General features: G+C 38.0%; 1 protein-coding gene across 1 annotated transcript in view; it reads left to right on the forward strand.

The window, feature by feature from the left end:
* The first annotated feature begins 16,304 nt into the window (after positions 1-16,304).
* Positions 16,305-17,463, forward strand: part of DENND2A (DENN domain containing 2A) — a 131,036-nt gene continuing 129,877 nt past the window's right edge. Inside the window, exon 1 of the mRNA XM_044677787.1 lies at positions 16,305-16,349. The gene's annotated coding sequence lies outside the window, so the exon portion shown is untranslated. The remainder of the gene's footprint in view (positions 16,350-17,463) is intronic.

Genomic DNA, 17,463 nt, shown 5'->3' on the forward strand with positions numbered 1-17,463 from the left:
TTTGCATTTCTCTAATTATTAGAGATTTAGAACACTTTCTCCATCTCTGTCTCTTGAAATAAAGAGGGCTATGAAGGGCTTTTTGCTCTTCTGGGTCCTTTAACCTCTTTGTTCTCCAACTCCAATAGGCTGTGATAGCCTACCAAAAGAGCTAGTAAAGAAATGATCCAAGGCACATGATGCTTTTGTGGTAATGTTTGTTGTTAATTTGGGGCTGGGGGTGGTGGGAGTGGTAGTTCAGCTTATGTCTCTATGTTCTCTATGTTGTTTATATATTTTGTTCTGCTAAATTTGTTAGTCTGAGGATATGATCATCTTCCAGGGACTTTGTCTTTGGTGTTCAGAGACTCGTAGAATTTTTTATTTGGAGATCAATCAATTGACAATGTATTAAGTATTTGTTACACTCTTGGCAATATAACAGCTAGCATTTACATAGTACTTTAAGGCTTGCAAAACACTTTGCAGATATTATTTCATTTTATCTTCGCAACAATCATGGGAGGTAGATTCTAATATTATTCTCATTTTGTAGATTATTATTATCTATGACATAATATATTGTGTCTATGGTCTGGTTTCAGGGATGTCAAATTCCAATATCCTTTCCTTACTCTCCCGACTTCCCAGTAGTTCATCTATCTGTTCACCAAAGACTGAATCTCCTTTGACAAAGGATAAAACATTTGCTATCCCACAGTTAGGTGTCTCAATGGAGATTAGAAAGAAGGGAGTTAAAACCTGGTCTTAGACTAGCCATGTGACCCTGGGCAAGTCACTTAATCCTGCTTGCCTTTGTTCCTCTACATTATTATCAAATGAGCTGGAGAAGGAAATGTTAGGCTCCTCTAATATCTTTGCCAAGAAAATTCCAAATAGGATCACAAAGAGTTGGCCATCACTGAAATGACTGAACAACAACAAATTCCACAGTTTACTACAAGGCTGGAAACAAAGGCAGTTTTCCCTGAGAGGTAAGCTAGCAATGTATATTATGTTAAAGCATTTTTTAAAAAAATCAGCAGAGTGGCTTTCCTGAAAATTGGCTCTATCAAGAAAATCAGGACAAGGCAGAAGAATGGATTACTAAAAATTATTCCCTATACACAGGGTCTAGCCACATATCTCTGACATAGGATCACTGACTGATTCTGAGAGATTTTTAAAATAATTAAATGTTATTTTATTTCTTCCCAGTTACATATAACAACAGTTTCCAACCATTTTTCAAAGAATAATGAGTCTCACACTCTCTCTGTCCCTCCCTTCCCCTCCATGTTGAGATGATAAGCAACTTTATGTAGATTTTACACTTGCAATCATACAAAACACTTTCCCATATTAATCTTTTGGGGAAGGAAATGATTCTGAGAGATTTCCAAAGGACCTTAGAGGTCATCTAGCCTGAACTCCCAGACATGAAGGTTTACCCTTTCTCATGTCATTCATAGGCAGTTATCCAGTTTGTGAAATGAGGCACTTAATGAATGTTTGATAATGACAGCTTGGAACTAGAGGTACCCATCAGAACTTTCTGGAGATGGAGGTATTATTCGTATTGTTCGACCCCAGAAGTAATTGGAACATGACAAAGACAAACCCATAATGCCTAGCCCTTGCCACTCTTCTGCCTTGGAACCAATACACAGTATTGGTTCCAAGACAGAAGGTAAGGGTTTAAAAAAACAAACGATAAATCCCTAAACTTACTCAGCAACACCAAGAGTGATCCTTAACCTCTGTGAGAACAACCAATCTTTGTCCCAGAAAATTCCACTTTGGAGCTATTCTGACTCTCTTCCCCTGGCCCTTCCATCTGCACTTTATATAGTTTGCTTCTAGTTAGAGGAAGAAATCAGAGGAGAAGGAATACATCCGATGGGGGAGTTCAACCAGCTAGGATGGTACAAGCAGCTGAATGATCCCTTTGCCTTCTGGCATGTCCCCATCACCATATTAGGCAATATGCTGGAATGGAGAACTATCTTTTTTTTTTCCCCTCTTATTCTCTTCCCAGGCCCCAAAGCTTCTGAATTGAGAGAGATGTTGGAGGAACATATAATAAATATTACCTTCTACCCACTGATGTAGGAATACATCCTACACTATTCAAATAATCATAGATCTGACCTTTGCAACCCTTTAGACTAACCAATTCCTTCTAATCAAGAAAACAAGCCCCAGATGAGGAAACCAATTGGTATATAATCAGGCCATGAGATCTTCTAGTCCAGTGTGTTTTCTAGTTTACCAAGATATTTTCTGTCATCCTATCATGAACTGAAATGAGGTAGTCAGATAGTTCCTATTAGAACCAAACCTGGCAGTCAGATAGTTCCTGTTGGATCCATCAGGATTTTGGCTGAGAGTTCTGATTGGATTTTCTCAGAGGTAGAGGGGGTTTGTTTTGGGGTCCAGAAGAGATTCTGTTTCCAGCTGGAGAGATGAAGAGTGGGATTAGAAAAAGAATACCCTACCAGAGATGAACCACACACTGGGCATACAAATAACTTATGAATTTTGATGGAAATTATTGTTAACTGTTTATCCATCAAATGTTTTTCCTTGAATAAACTTGGCCTTGCTTATTCACCAGGTTCAGGACTTGTCCATCATTTCTGCTCTTCAATTCTCAACGACTCAAATGTATGTATGATTTCATTGATTCAAGAGATCCTTTCAAGGATAGAGATCAGAACCCGTCCATGTCTGTCCATCCAGTGTGTCTCTCCTCCTTGGCTTGCCAAAGTCGGCCACAGGGGCCCAGAATCACAAAGGGAAGGAGAAAGAAGGGAAATGAGCATTTGTCTAGCTACTGTGGGCCAGGCACTGTGTTCAGAACTTTACAGATATTATCTCACTTGATCCTCACAACACTGTGAAGTAAATACTCTTATGATCCCCAGTTTACAATTAAGGGAACTGAAGCAAACAGAGGCTAAATGACTTTCTCAGGGTCACACATGTAGGATGTGTCTGAAACCAATTTGAACTCAGAACTTCTTTCTTCTAAGCCCAGCATCCTCTCCATGGCTCTAAGAAATTAGTAGAATAGTCTGGACCTCTATCTTTCATCTCTTGCTCTTGCCACATGACAAGCACACCTCTTCTTCCTGTTATACATATTTTTCAAAAACTCCTTACTTTCTCTAAGGATTGGTTTCCAGGCAGATGAGTGGTAAGGGCTAGGCAATGGCAGTCAAGTGACTTGCCCAGGTTCACACAGCTAGGAAGCATCTGAAGCCACATTTGAACCCAGGACCTCCCATCTCCAGATCTGGCTCTCTATCCACTGAGCCACCAAGCTGTACCCCCATACAATTTTTTGAAGTTGTCCTTTACTCCTGTTCTTCTGCAAAGTTCCTAGTTGGCTATATAACTCCTTAAAATGATGGCTTCAAAGAAGCACAGGAAAATTTATATGAACTGATACTAAGGGAAGTAAGCAGAATTAGGAAAACAACATACAAGATGCCAACAGTGGAAAGGAAAGAATGAGCACAAAACAGTGGAACTATGTTGCAAAATTATAATGTCTCAGCTTGGCCTCAAATACGATACATGAGAAGGCACCTCACTCCTATTCTGTGGGGTTGGAAAACTGCACATAAATGTCAGGGATTTTTAAAAAATTCGCCTGGTTAGTTTTGCTGAGCTTTTTTGCCCCTCTTTTTTATTTTTAGTTACAAGGGATATTACTTTGGGAGAAGAAGGGGGATATGATACATTGGAAAATCTAGGGGATATAAAAATAAAATATATTAATTTTTTAAATTTAAAGTTTCCTATGTATGCCTGTTATTGTGATTCCCCATTTTGCAGATGAAGAAATTGAGATTCAGAGATGATGAGGAACTCTAATTTTAAAAGGGGACACACAGAACAAACACATTTTCACTTTGTTATGTTCCAACATACATCATTATTTTCCTATTCACAATCATTATTATTCTATTCACAATAGAAATAGCACTGATTTTAGGATTTGATTTAAAGTTTTACTCAGAATTTTGTTCATTTATGTTAATCAAGGGCTATTAAGTTTATAATCATCAAAGATGAAAACTGGAGCATCCTTTTCACCCTTCTTTGTGCAAGCATGCACACATACATACACACACAAACAAATATACATACTTGCCATTTTCTTTCCCTCTCGTCACCAACTTAATCACTAGGGTTGGCCATGGTTGACCTCAAGTCCAATCCCACCCTGGTCCTCCATGGTTCAGTAAAACAGAAAGCTAAGGGAAAGGGCAGGAAGGTAATATTCATTTTCAAGTGGCAGGAAAAAAGAAAAAGAAGTATTTTGAGAATTCTCCTATCCCCAGGTCACAGAACCCACTCTCCACTGGTCCATTGTGCTACCATCTTGTGCCATCATTCTCCTTGTAACCTGAGGACCAATGTTTGAGAGTGACCAGGGATCATGGGATCAGAGATCTAGAGCAGGAAGGGACCTCAGGCACCTGGAAGAACAACTATTTCATTTAAGAGATAAGAAAAACCAAGGACCAAGATAAATGACTTGCTCAGTCATCTGGATAGTAAGCATTTGAAGAAGAATTTGAATCCAGATAGTGTTAGCAAGCTGCCTCATTGAATCTGGCAAACAGGAAAGGCAAAGGGATCCTCAGTGGAGAGAGAAGTGAGGAGGGCATGCAAAGTGACTGTGCCATGTTAAAATAGTATCAGAGGAAGGCAGCTAGGAGATGCAGGGGTGAGAGCACTAAGCCTGGAGAAAGGAGGTCTTGAGTTCAAATGTGACCTCAGACATTTCCTGGCTGTGTGACCCTGGGAAAGACACTGAACCCCAATTATCTAGCCCTCATCATTCTTCTGCCTTGAAACTGATAGTAAGAATTCTAAGGCAGAAGGTAAAGATATTTAAAAGAAAAAGAAATGGCATCAGGGTGGCCCAGCAGTAGAATAAGTAACATTAAAGGAACTAGAATGGTGGGACGTATGAGGCATGGTCATATGGAGCTTGCTAAAAACAAAAATAACTTGCTAAAAACATTGGCCTAAAAGGGAACAGGAAGTCTTCAGCAAATGCTTTCCTGTAGCACTTACAGAAAAGTACTTTAAGTATTGATATTGGATAAAGATTATCACTGTGGATACATACATTTCTCTCTCTCTTTTTTAATTTTATTTAATTGATTAAGAAAAAATTTCCATGGTTACAAGATTCATGTTCTTTCCCTCCCCTCCTCCCACCCCCTTCCTGTAGCCAATGCACAATTCCACGGAGTTTTACATGTGTCACTGATCAAGACCTATTTCCATATTATTGATATGGGCATTAGGGTGATCATTTAGAGTCTACATCCTCAATCATATCCCCGTCGACTCACGTGATCAAGCAATTGTTTTTATTCTGTGTTTCTGCTCCCACAAATCTATATACATCTCTTAAGGAATCTAGAATGATCAAAATGTATTGTGTGTCCAGAAGACTTTCTATTCGAGAGAATCTGCTTTTTAAAAATCAGCAGTCAGGAAACACAGTAAAATATCCTGCATCTCTCTATCTCCCAGTTAACTGTGGCTATGACAGAATGTGATCTTTTGCAGGAAGTCACCTGTGAGATTCTGCCTTTTTCCATTTCATATTTTCATCAAGAATACCTTGAAAAAAAGTAAGCTCCAATGCTTTCCCCCACCCCTCATTTATCAAGCATTTTTTTCCTTCCCACCTCCCTTCTCCTTACTGGAAAAAAAAAAAGAAAAGGAAAAGGAAATCCTTTTAAACATTTATGCAGAATCAAGCCCCCAGAATTCCTATATTGGCCAAGCCCAAAAATATGGGTCTCATCCTGCATATTTAGTCTTTCACTTTTCTGTTCTGTCAAAAAGTGGATAGCACTCTTCATCATTCATCTTGGAATCACGACTGATTATTGTATTGAATAAAAGTTCTTAAATCCTTCAAAATTGTTCATTTTTATTATGCTGTTGTGATAGTGTAAATTATTCTAATTCTGATCACTTCATCTGGTATTAGCTCACATGAATGTTTCCATGTTTCAGTGAAACAATCTCATAGTTTTTTAGAGTAATATTCCATTGCATTCATTTGGATACCCCCTTAAGGAGTTTCCAGATTTTTGCCACCACAAAAAAAAAAAAAAAGCAGATTTAAACATTTTTCGTACCTGTGGGGCTATTTCCTCTCTCTTTGACTTCCTTAAAATATAGGCCTAGTAGTGGTAATTGTGGATCAAAGAATAGGCCTAGTTTTGTAATTTTTGCAGGGGAGTTCACAGCTGTTTTCCAGTACTGATTCATATCTCTAGAAATAGTGCATCAGTACGTGTTTTCCCAAAGCCCTTCCAACATTTATCATTCTCTTTTTTTCTTGACTTTGCCAATCTAATGACACAAGGGGGAACCTATGAGTTGTTTTCATTTGAATTTCTCTAATTATTGGTAATACAACATTTTTTATATAACATAGGTTATGTTGGATGTCTTCCCTTAAGAATAGCTATTTATATCATTTGACCATTTGTTAATGGGGGATTGGCTCTTATTCTTATAAATTTGAATCAGTTCCTTAAATATTTTAGAAATGAGACCTAGAGAAACTTAACTGCCAAGATTTCCCCCAGTTAACTGTTTCCCTTCTAATCTTAGCTGCATTGCATTCATTTGTGCAAAAACTTTAATTTCATTTCATCAAATTTATTCATTTTATCATCTTATCTTCTCTATTCCTTGTTTGGTGACGAATTCGCTCCCTAGCCATAAATCTGAAAACAATTTCTTCCTTGATTCTTTCATATGATTATGATGTGTCATTTTATATCTAGTTATGTGTCTCAGTTTGGCGCTTAATGTGATATGTGATGTGAAGGGCTGGTCCGTACCCAATTTCTGCCAGACTGTGGTCCAGTTTTCGTCAAATGATGAGTCTTTTCCCTGATAGCTGAGGTCTTTGGGTTTATTAAACACTGGGCTTCGAGGTTCATTGCTTCAATATGCTATGTACCTAAACTGTTCCACCAATCAACTTATTTTTTAACCAACGCCAAATTACTTAGATGATTACCACTTTGTCATTTAGTTTGAGACCTAGTATCTCTAGGCTTCCTTCTTTCCCATTATTTTTTATGATTTCTTTTGAGATTTTTCACCTTTGTTTCTCCAGATAAATTTCATTATTTTCTCTAAAGTAATCACTTGGTAAAATGATTGGTACAGCATTATACAAATGAGTTAATTTAGGTAATATTTTCATTTTTATTATATTGACTCAACCTGCCCATAAGCAATCAATATCTTTCCAATTGTTCAGGTCTAACATTATTTCCATAAATAGTTTTATAGTTGTGGTCAAATAGCTCCTATGTCTTTCTTGGAAAATATGGTCCCAAGCATTTTATACATGCTGTAGTTATTTTAAATGGAATTCCTCTTTCTGTCTCTTCCTGCTGGATTTTATTAGTAATATAGAAAAATGCTGATGATTTATGTGAATTTATTTTATATCCTGCAACTTAGCTGACATTATTAATTTTTAGTGGACTCTCTCAGTACACCATCACATTATCCGCAAAAAAGTAATAATTTTGTTTCCTCTTTGGCTATATTTATTTCTTCATTTTTTTGTATGATTACTATAACTAGCATTTCCAGCACTAGTAACTTGTAAAGTAGTACCAATAGCAATAGGATCCTTGTTTTACTTCTGATCTTATTAGAAAGGACTCAAGTTTTTCATATATATATATATATATGTACATATATATATAATAGTGGCTCTTGGTTGAGATATAACTATTTATCTTGTTAAGGAAAAGATCCATTTATTCTTATTTTTTATGGTTCTTTTTTCTTAACAGAAATGAATGTTGCATTGTGTTACAAGCATTTTCTGAGTCTACTGATATGCTTTTTTTGGTTCTTATTAAGATGGTCAATTATATTTATAGTTTCCCTAATGTTGAACCAATCCTGCCTGACTAGTAAAAATACAATTGGTGGGGGCAGCTGGGTGGCTCAGTGGATTGAGAGCCAGGCCTAGAGATGGGAGGTCCTGGGTTCAAATATGACCTCAGACACTTCCTGGCTGTGTGACCCTGGGCAAGTCACTTGACCCCCATTGCCTAGCCCTTACCACTCTTCTGCCTTGGAACCAATACAGAGTATTGACTCCAAGACGGAAGGTAAGGGTTTAAAAAAAAAAATACAATTGGTTCATGATAAATAATCTTTGTAAGATGTTGCTACAGTCTCTTTGCTAATACTTTATTTAAATTTTTTATGTAAATACTCATTAGGGATGTCAGTCTGTAGTTTTCTTTCTATATTTTGACTCTCTCTATTTTAATTATCAAAACTATATTTGTACATTGAAGGAATTTGTCAGGATCTTATATTTTCTTGCAAACAATTTGGATAATCCTGGCATTGTTTTTAAATGATTGATAAAATTCGTTCATAAATCTATCTTCTGTCCCATGGATTTTTTCCTTTGGTAGTTCATTTATGGTTTGTTCAGTTTCCTTTTCTCAGACAAGTTTGTTTAAATTCTCTATTTCTTGTTCTGTAAATGGATTAATTAAATTTTTGTAAATATTTGTCCATTTGTTTTTTTGTTACTTTTACTGGACAGAATTAGACAAAATAGTTTCTAATAATATCACTTATTTCTTTTTCATTTGTTGTGAATTTTCCATTTTGATTTTTGATGCTGGTAGTTTCTTCTTTTAAAAATCTAATTAAGTAATGGTTTATTTTATTTTTTAATAGTCCCTTAGTTTTACTTATTTATTAAAAATTTAATTTTCCAAATCACATGTAATAACAATCTGTTGCATGCCTTTTCTGAAATTACAATATCCAAATTGTTTCCCTTCCTTCATTCCCTCCCCACTCCCTGAGATGGTAAGCAATTTGATCTAAGTTATACATTTATGATCTTGAAAAACATATTTCTATATTGATATTGGTTCTTTCTCTGTAGGTGAATATTATTCTTTGTCATGAGACCTTCAGAATTGCCTTGGATAATTGTATTGCTGAGCTAAGTCTTTAACATTTGATCATCATACAATATTGCTATTACTGTGTAATGTTCCTGCTCACTTCACTCTGCACCAGGTCATGTATGTCTTTCCAAATTTTTCTGAAGTCATCCTGCTCATTCTTTCTTCCTTCCTTCCTTCCTTCCTTCCTTCCTTCCTTCCTTCCTTCCTTCCTTTCTTTCTTTCTTTCTTTCTTTCTTTCTTTCTTTCTTTCTTTCTTTCTTTCTTTCTTTCTTTCTTTCTTTCTTTCTCTTTCTTAAATTTTACCTTTCTTTTATTCCGGTAACAAATTTACACATAAGTTTTCCAAGGTTACATGATTCATGTTGTCTCTCTCCCTTCAACCCTTCCCTCTCCCAGAATTGACAAGCAATTCCACTGGATTATACATGTATTTCTCTTAAAATATATTTCCATATTATATATTTTTTGTAAGAAAGCAATCCTATAAAACCAAAAAGACAAATCATATACCCAAATAAACAGGTGATAAATCATATGTTTTAATCTGCATTCCAACTCCAACAGTTCTTTCAAGATGGATGACATTCCTTTTCATAAATCCCTCAGAATTGTCCTGTATCATTGTAATGCTGTTAATAGCTAAGTCTATCACATTTCATTGTCTCACAATGTTTCAGTTACTGTGTATGATGTTCTCCTGCTTCTGGTTTTTTACTCTGCATCAGTTCACATATGTCTTTCCTGTTCTTTCTAAAATCATCCTGTTCATGATTCCTTATCTGCTCATCATTTTTTTTTAAACCCTTACCTTCTATCTTGGAATTGATACTGTATATTGGCTCCAAGGCAGAAGAGTGGTAAGGGCTAGGAAATGGGGTCAAGAGACTTGCCCAGGGACACACAGCTAGGAAGTGTCTAGGGCCAGATTTGAACCTAGGACCTCCCATCTCTAGGCCTGGCTCTCAATCCACTGAGCCCCCCAGCTGCCCCCTCTGTTCATCATTTCTTATAGAGAGATCGTATTCTATCACAATCATATACCACATCCTTCAGTTGATGGATATCTCCTAAATTTATAATTCTTTGCCATCACAAAAAGAACTGCTATAAATATTTTTGTACAAATAGGTTCTCCCCCCCCATCCTTTAAAAAAAAAACTCTTTAGAGTACAGCCCTAGAAGTGGTATTACTGGACCAAAAGGTATGCACAATTTTATAGCTCTTTGGAGCTCTTTCCAAATTGTCCTCCAGAATGGTTGGATCAATTCACAATTCCACCAATTATGCAGCAGTGTCCCAATTTTACCACATCCTCTCCAATCTTTATCATTTTCCTTTACTGTCCTATTACCAATCTGAGTTTTACTTATTAAATAAATCAGATGTTTCAGGAGTTTTTTGTTTTTTATTTCAATTTTTTAAATTTCTTATTTTTGGTATTTAATTAATGTATTTTTGGTATTTAATTAATGTTTTTAATTTTTTAGTTTTCTAATTCTTTTAAAAATTGCATTCTAAGAAATGTAATGGTTTTCAGTGGTGTATGAGGTGATATGGCTAATAATTTTCTATCATTCTTCTTAAAATGTTTTGCAAATGAACTTGTCTAAATTGATGTTGCCTTCTCCCTCTACTTCTCAAGGAGATCGATATTTGCTGGCTGAAGCATTTTCTGATCTCATTTGGAGGCTATTTTATGTAGGTTAAACATATTTTAGGATTAGTAATCATCAGATTCAATATCTTTATTTTTGTCAAGCTCCCATGTTGCAGTGCCAACAACTAGATAAATCAAGTACAGGCTGTTAAAATGTCACAGTCTTCTTTTTACACTGCTATCCTTTCTAACATTGTATTTATTTTGACCTTTGTTGTAGCCAATCTAGGATCAGATAGTTAATTCCGAAATGACTCCCATATTGGCAAACTACTGTGGTTTTTTTCCTTCTGTTAACATATAGTTTCATTTTTATACTGTTGTTAGTACTCACTATGTGCTTCACTTTAAAAAGTATTTATTACATACAGGAGGGAGGCATCTAAGCAACCTAAACACATTTTTTCCTTTCAGTTTTCACTGCTTTGTCAAGGTATGTATTAACTTAGTTTGAAGGATAGTGTTATTTTTTTTAATGTTTCCATTCAAATGCCCATATATTAAGGATTGACTCCACATATTCTAGTGGATGACTGTAAGGCAATATTACTTTTCCATAAGGAACAATTAATGTGAAAAACACAGTGAGAGATATGGTAAGATATATATGAAACTGGTGCAGGTAGGTAGCACAGTGGACAGTGAATCAGGTCTGGCATCAGGAGGACCTGGATTCAAATCTGACCTCAGACACTTTCTAGCTTTGTGATGTTGACTTAGTCCTTAATATTGATTCCAAGACAGAAGGTAAGTTGTTTTTTTTTAAGGCTTATATGAACTAAAGCAAAAGGAAGTAAGCAGAACTGGAGAAAAGACATATAAAGTCACTATCACAATGTAAATGAAAAGAAGAGGGAAAAAATGTGAAATTAATAACCAAGCCTGGCCCTGAGAAAACAAAACTTTTTCAGGAAGGGTGGTTCTCTGGAGGAGGGGAAGGGAGTAGGATACATTTAAATAATGAGGTTTTCAGGGGTTTATGAGATGAGATGGCTAATAATTTTTTTAAACCCTTACCTTCCGTCTTGGAGTGAATACTGTGTATTGGCTCCAAGGCAGAAGAGTGGTAAGGGCTAGGCAATGGGAGTTAAGTGACTTGCCCAGGGTCACACAGCTAGGAAGTGTCTGAGGCCAGATTTGAACCTAGAACCTTAATAATTTTCTATCATTTTCCTCTGTTACGTTTTGTAGAAGGTGATGTTACAATGAGTTTCTCTACTTTCATTCATGGCAACAGATGTTGGCACATAAGTTGCAATTCTCTTCACTTTAATCTGATTTCTTTCATGTATCATGAACATTATAAGGCAAAATGATAAAAGTATTTCATCAAGTGATGTTGCTGTTGTCTTTTATATGCATGTCTGCCCCCTCCTTGGTTGGACTCTGTAGCAAACCTCAACCATCCCTCCATTCAGCACTCCCCTGAGAATGTCATTGTAAAGATAGCCCCATCTTTCCAGTTATGTTCCAATCAATTCATTGACCATAAAATAAAGACTTCAAATTAAAAAATTGTAAACAGTTTAAGAACCACATGAATCTTAGCACTTCTGCCTGTTTTAGAGGTAGCTGGTACACAGTGGAGAGAGATGGGTCTGGAGTCAGGAAGACTTGATTTCAAATCTGGCCTTAGAAACCTCCTAGTTTTGTGACCCTGGGCAATTCACTTAATCTCTACCTTGGTTTCCTCATCTGTAAAATGGAAATAATAATAACACCTACATCAGCAAAGTTGTTTTGAGAATCACAGGAGACAATATTGACAAAAGTGCTTAGCATAGTGCCTGCCACATAGTAAGTGCTTGATAAACACATCCCTTTCCCTTCTTTTTTTTCCCAATACTTTGTTTCTGTGACTGCAAAAGCAGAAAGGGGTCACACATGACAGAGGACCATTTTGTATTTTTCCCTTGTTTCACAGATTTCCATGGACAAAGAATTTGTCACCAACCTTCTAGTGGTTAAACTTTCTATACTTTGCTAGGGTGGTCCTTGCACAGCAGACCTACTTTCTTCTTCACTAGTATCATATACAATGAATGCTTTCATTTGAGATTGGTAGGTAATAATAATAATAAGAATTAGCAATTTTATAGCACTTTAAGATTTGCAGCATGCCCTACAAATATTATCTCATATTTCTATCTCATCAGGGATAGAAAAAGATATTCCATTTTAAAATAACTATCAATAGAATAAAATACCTGGGAGTATCCTTGCCAAAACAAACCCAGGAACTGTATGAACATAATCATAAAATACTTTTTACACAAATAAAGTTGGATCTAAATAATTGGAGAAACAGTCATTGTTCATGGATGGGCAGAGCCAATATAATTGAAATGACAAACCTACCTGGTACTGGCTAAGAAATAGAAAGGTATATCAATGGAATAGAACAGACACACAGCAAACAGCAGTAAAATATTATAGTTTGTATTTGACAAAGTCATAGAACCAAGTTTGGGTATAAGAAATCACTATTTGGGAAAAATTGCTGGGATAACTAGAAGCTAGTTTAGCAGAAACTAGGTATAGACCAATATTTTACACCATTCATTAAGATAAGATAAAAATGGATACGTGATCTAGACATAAAAGGAGATATCGTAAGTAAAACAAGAACAGAGAACATACTTCCTATCAGGTTTATGGACAGGAAAGAAACTTCTGAGTCAACAAGAGATGGAAAACATTGTGAAATGTAAAGAGAATAATTTTTAGTACATTATATTGATAAGGTTTTATACAATAAAACAAATGTTGCCAAGATTAGAAGAAAAGTAGAAAATTAAGGAAAAAATTTATAGACAGCATCTCAGATAGAGATTTCATGTGAAATATATGGAGAACTTTATCAATTTTATAAGAATAAGAGCCCAATAGATAAAGGGGCAAAAGATATGAACAATCAATTTTCAGATGAAGAAGTCGAAGTCATATATAGATATATGGAAAAAATGCTCTAAATCACTACTGATTAGAGAAATGCAAACCCCCAAAACTCTGAGATACCACCTCATACCCATCAGACTGGCTAAAATGACAAAGGGGCAAAATGATCATTGTTGGCAGGCATATAGAAAAACAGGGATACTAATGCACTGTTGGTGGAGCTGCAAATTGATTCAGATATTTTGGAGAGCAACTTGGAGTCACTCCCAGGGAATTATAGAACTGTGTATACTCTTTGACCCAGCAATACCCCTGCTGAGTCTGTTTCCCAAGATCAGGGAAAGAAGAAATGAACCCAAATGTTCCAAAATATTTATAGCAGCTTTCTTTGTGGTGGCAAAGAAGTCCATTAATTGGGGAATTGCTGAACAAGCTGTGGTATGTGATTATGACAGAATAATACTGCGCCATAAGAAATGATTTTAAAACTTGGAAAGAACTACGCAAGATAATGAACAGGGAAATTAATAGAACCAAGAGAATATCACATACATAACCATAGAATTAATGCTGGAAGAATAAACTGTCAGTGTTACCTCCAGAAAGTGAACACAAAAATGAAACATGAAGAATTTAATTTATATGCACATATTGGCCTCTCTGAAGATATCTTCTATGATGTGGGAAGGAACCGAGACACTTGTGAATGGGATTTATCATGTAGATGTGAAGAAAAGTAAGATAAACATATAGAAGATTTGTGATTTCATTTGTAAACTATCTTTTTTCTTTATGTATACTCACTTTTATTGGTTTTATAAAATTAGTAATAAATGATGAAAAATTAAATTGTTAAAAATTTAAAAACAATATCTCATTTTATCCTCATAACAATCTGGCCGGGTAGGTGCCGGTATCATCCTCATTTTACAGATGAGGAAATTGAAGTACACAGGTTAAGTAATTTTCCCAGTACACACATCCATTAAGTGTCTGAAGCAGAATTTTAACTCAAGTCTGATTCTGGGTCCTGGAGGCTATCTACAGTCTATCCACCTAGCTCTTTTGAGGATAGTGTTGAAATCAATAAGAACTGATTCAAAAACTTCCTAGCTATGCGACTTTGGCTAGGAGCTCTTTTCCCCTCAGTTGCCTTATCTGTAAAATGAGGATACTAATAGCACCAAAAGTGGTTGTGAGGATCAAAGGAGATATGGATATATAGCTCTTTGCAAACTTTTGATTTGCAAACTCCAGGATCTCCTCAACCCACTATGACACACTGATCTCTTAGGAAATGTCAGTCAGAAGGTAGTTCTAGAAAGGGTTAGTCTGGAGATTTGCCTCATTTAAAAAAAAATGTCACTTTTCGGTACTGTATTTAATCCCACCAATTAGAAATTCATTTGGATTAATAAACATACTCTTAAAAATACAAATCCCTCTGGGAGGATTAAAAGACTTTCCCATATTAGTGTGAATTAATTAAATCTCATTACTTCCCACTGTGCTGAGGAAATAGGACTTTTGGGTGAGGATAAGTTAGAGCAGAGTGAGGTGCCAAACTTGGAGATTTAAGCCAATTTGAGAGCCCCGCAGCTCAGCTAGATGGGCCTGGAAAAAAGCCCAATCGCCCTTATTTTTATTTCTGCCCAGTGTTGCCCTTTACGACCCAGAGAAAGTACAAGAAACTTTTCCTTCTCCTCCTCCAGTACCCCTTCCCACCCCATTCCCCCGCCTCCCCAGCTCTCTTGCAGGCTGCTACTACTACTACTACTACTACTACTACTACTACTACTACTACTACTACTACTACTACTACGATTACTACGGTTGCTCAGCTTCTTGCATCACGTAGAACTCCGAGAGCTGACCAGTGGGGCTGATCACCATTTAAAGCTTTGTTTCTACCTAGTTCCTAAGCCCCGAACTTTGGGAACACTGCAGTCTCGTGGAATTGTCCCGGACTTTTCTGGTCTTAGGATTCCCCAGCAACCTAGCACAGTTAGTTTGGGTTTTGTGACTACTTGTTGCAATGAATTGCACGCGAATGTGAGTTGCGGATTTACAGCAGATAAAGAGTTAAATTTTACAAAGAGTGAGCGAGACCAGCAGAAGGTCCTGTTTACTGTAGTTCCTCCGAGTCCATCAAGTATTCAGAGCCATGGGTTGCCGTGGTAACTGAGTCTGTTCTGCAGCCAGCTCCAGATTAGCTCACTGGAAAAGAGTCAGGATGGGTCAGGCTAGGCAAGGGTGGGAAGTGAGACAGAGAAGGAGAAGGAGGAGGAAGAGGAGGAGGAGGAGGAGAGAGAGGAGGGGGAGGGAGGGAAAGAGGGAGGGGGAAGAGAGGGGAGGGGAAGGGGAAAGGAAGGAGTGGAATGAACGTCACAAGAGATAGTCACCAAGTCAGGAAAGGAAAGGGAAAGAAAGAGGAAAGGGGGGGAACATCCAGGAGGGCTCTCGAGCCGGAGGGTAGGGGGTGGGAAAGGAACCCATCCGGCTGCAAGCAAAGAAAGTCCTTTAAAAGTGGGGAGAATGAATCGAACGCAGAAGCAGCGAGCCCCATGGCTGTGAGAGAGGAAGGGATCAGTGGGGAAGCCGAGGCGGAGAGAAGGGAAAGAAAGATTTCTTGTGCATTGTGAGAGCCTCCTTTAACAAAAGGGCGGAGGGTCCGGGAGCCATGCAGCCCAATGCTGCTGCCTCTCCCACCCCTCCAGTCGCTGGGTCCCGGCTGGACGCCCCCAGAATGAACCGTGGGCGGCGAGGAGCCCGGCTAGGGGCCCTGGCAGCGAGCGAGGTGAGTGGGGAGACGCGAGTTGGGGTCCCCGCCCTACACTCCAGCCCCCTCGGGCGAGTCATTGTCAGGAGAGCGAAGACGCGGGACCCCAGGAGGGAGGGAGGGAAGTGGGGAGAGAGAAAGGAAATGGCCAAGCTCGACTTGTGGAACTTGGTGTTGGAGGAACTCCCCAGCTGGGAGTGGGCTCAACCCTGTGGGCTTCCTTTGGGAAGGATGGCTGGAGAAGCCGGGGTGGGGGTGGGGGGGGGTGTAGAGGAGATCTACTTCTGTGTGTGGGTGTAGATGAGACTAAGTTCTCAGTGTATGTATGTGGATGAGGCTGGGGTGTGTGTGTGTGTAGAGGAGACTAAGTTCTTAGTGTTTGGGAGTGTGAGTGTCGTTTTCTGGAGCTGGTATGTGTAAAGATGAAGGTAGGTTCCTAGAGGACTCCTCAGTTTGTCGCCTAGAACTGTAAAGCTATCCCACACCTTTTGGGGTGGGGTGGAAAGGGGAGGGGCAGAGGTCGATAGGGGAAGACTCAGATTTTTAACGTGCTCTGGGGAAGCCAGCTGTTCCTCGGGCACCAGCCCCTCTGTGGAGCCAGACGGACCTGGAAAGGGACCCTCCTCCTCACAACCTTGAGGTTGAGGGAGGGAGGGGTGAGGCCCCGGACAGTGAAAGGTGACAATAAAAAAAGAAGATAATGAGCGTACATTCCCCCTGCACCTGTGCCTGAGTTTTTGGTAGTTTGTTGACATAGCTGGACTTTTCAAGGTGGAAATGATAAATTGTTTGTGTTTCTCCCCCCCCCCCCCTTTCTTATTCTGAGGGTAGCGGAGAGGTGGGAAAGATTGATAAAGGTGAGTTTTGACTCAGTGATATCAGATAGAATATTGTGGAAATTTACTCAGAACCGAAGTTCTGTGCATGGCTTGGACCTTGGCCATGCAATGGTCTTAGTAGTAATGGCTAAATTTCGGTCATTAGTGAAGGATCTGTGCAGTATATTCACCTTGAGCAGGAAAGCTGCAATAATTCCTCTTTATAAGAGTGATGGAGAGAAAGGATAATATGCTAACTGCCTGCTAACACCATTTAATTATATTTCAGGGCTATAATCTAAACGGCAACATAA

The sequence above is a fragment of the Gracilinanus agilis genome, chromosome 5, assembly GCF_016433145.1.
Source record: "Gracilinanus agilis isolate LMUSP501 chromosome 5, AgileGrace, whole genome shotgun sequence".
NCBI classification, from domain to species: Eukaryota; Metazoa; Chordata; class Mammalia; order Didelphimorphia; family Didelphidae; genus Gracilinanus; species Gracilinanus agilis.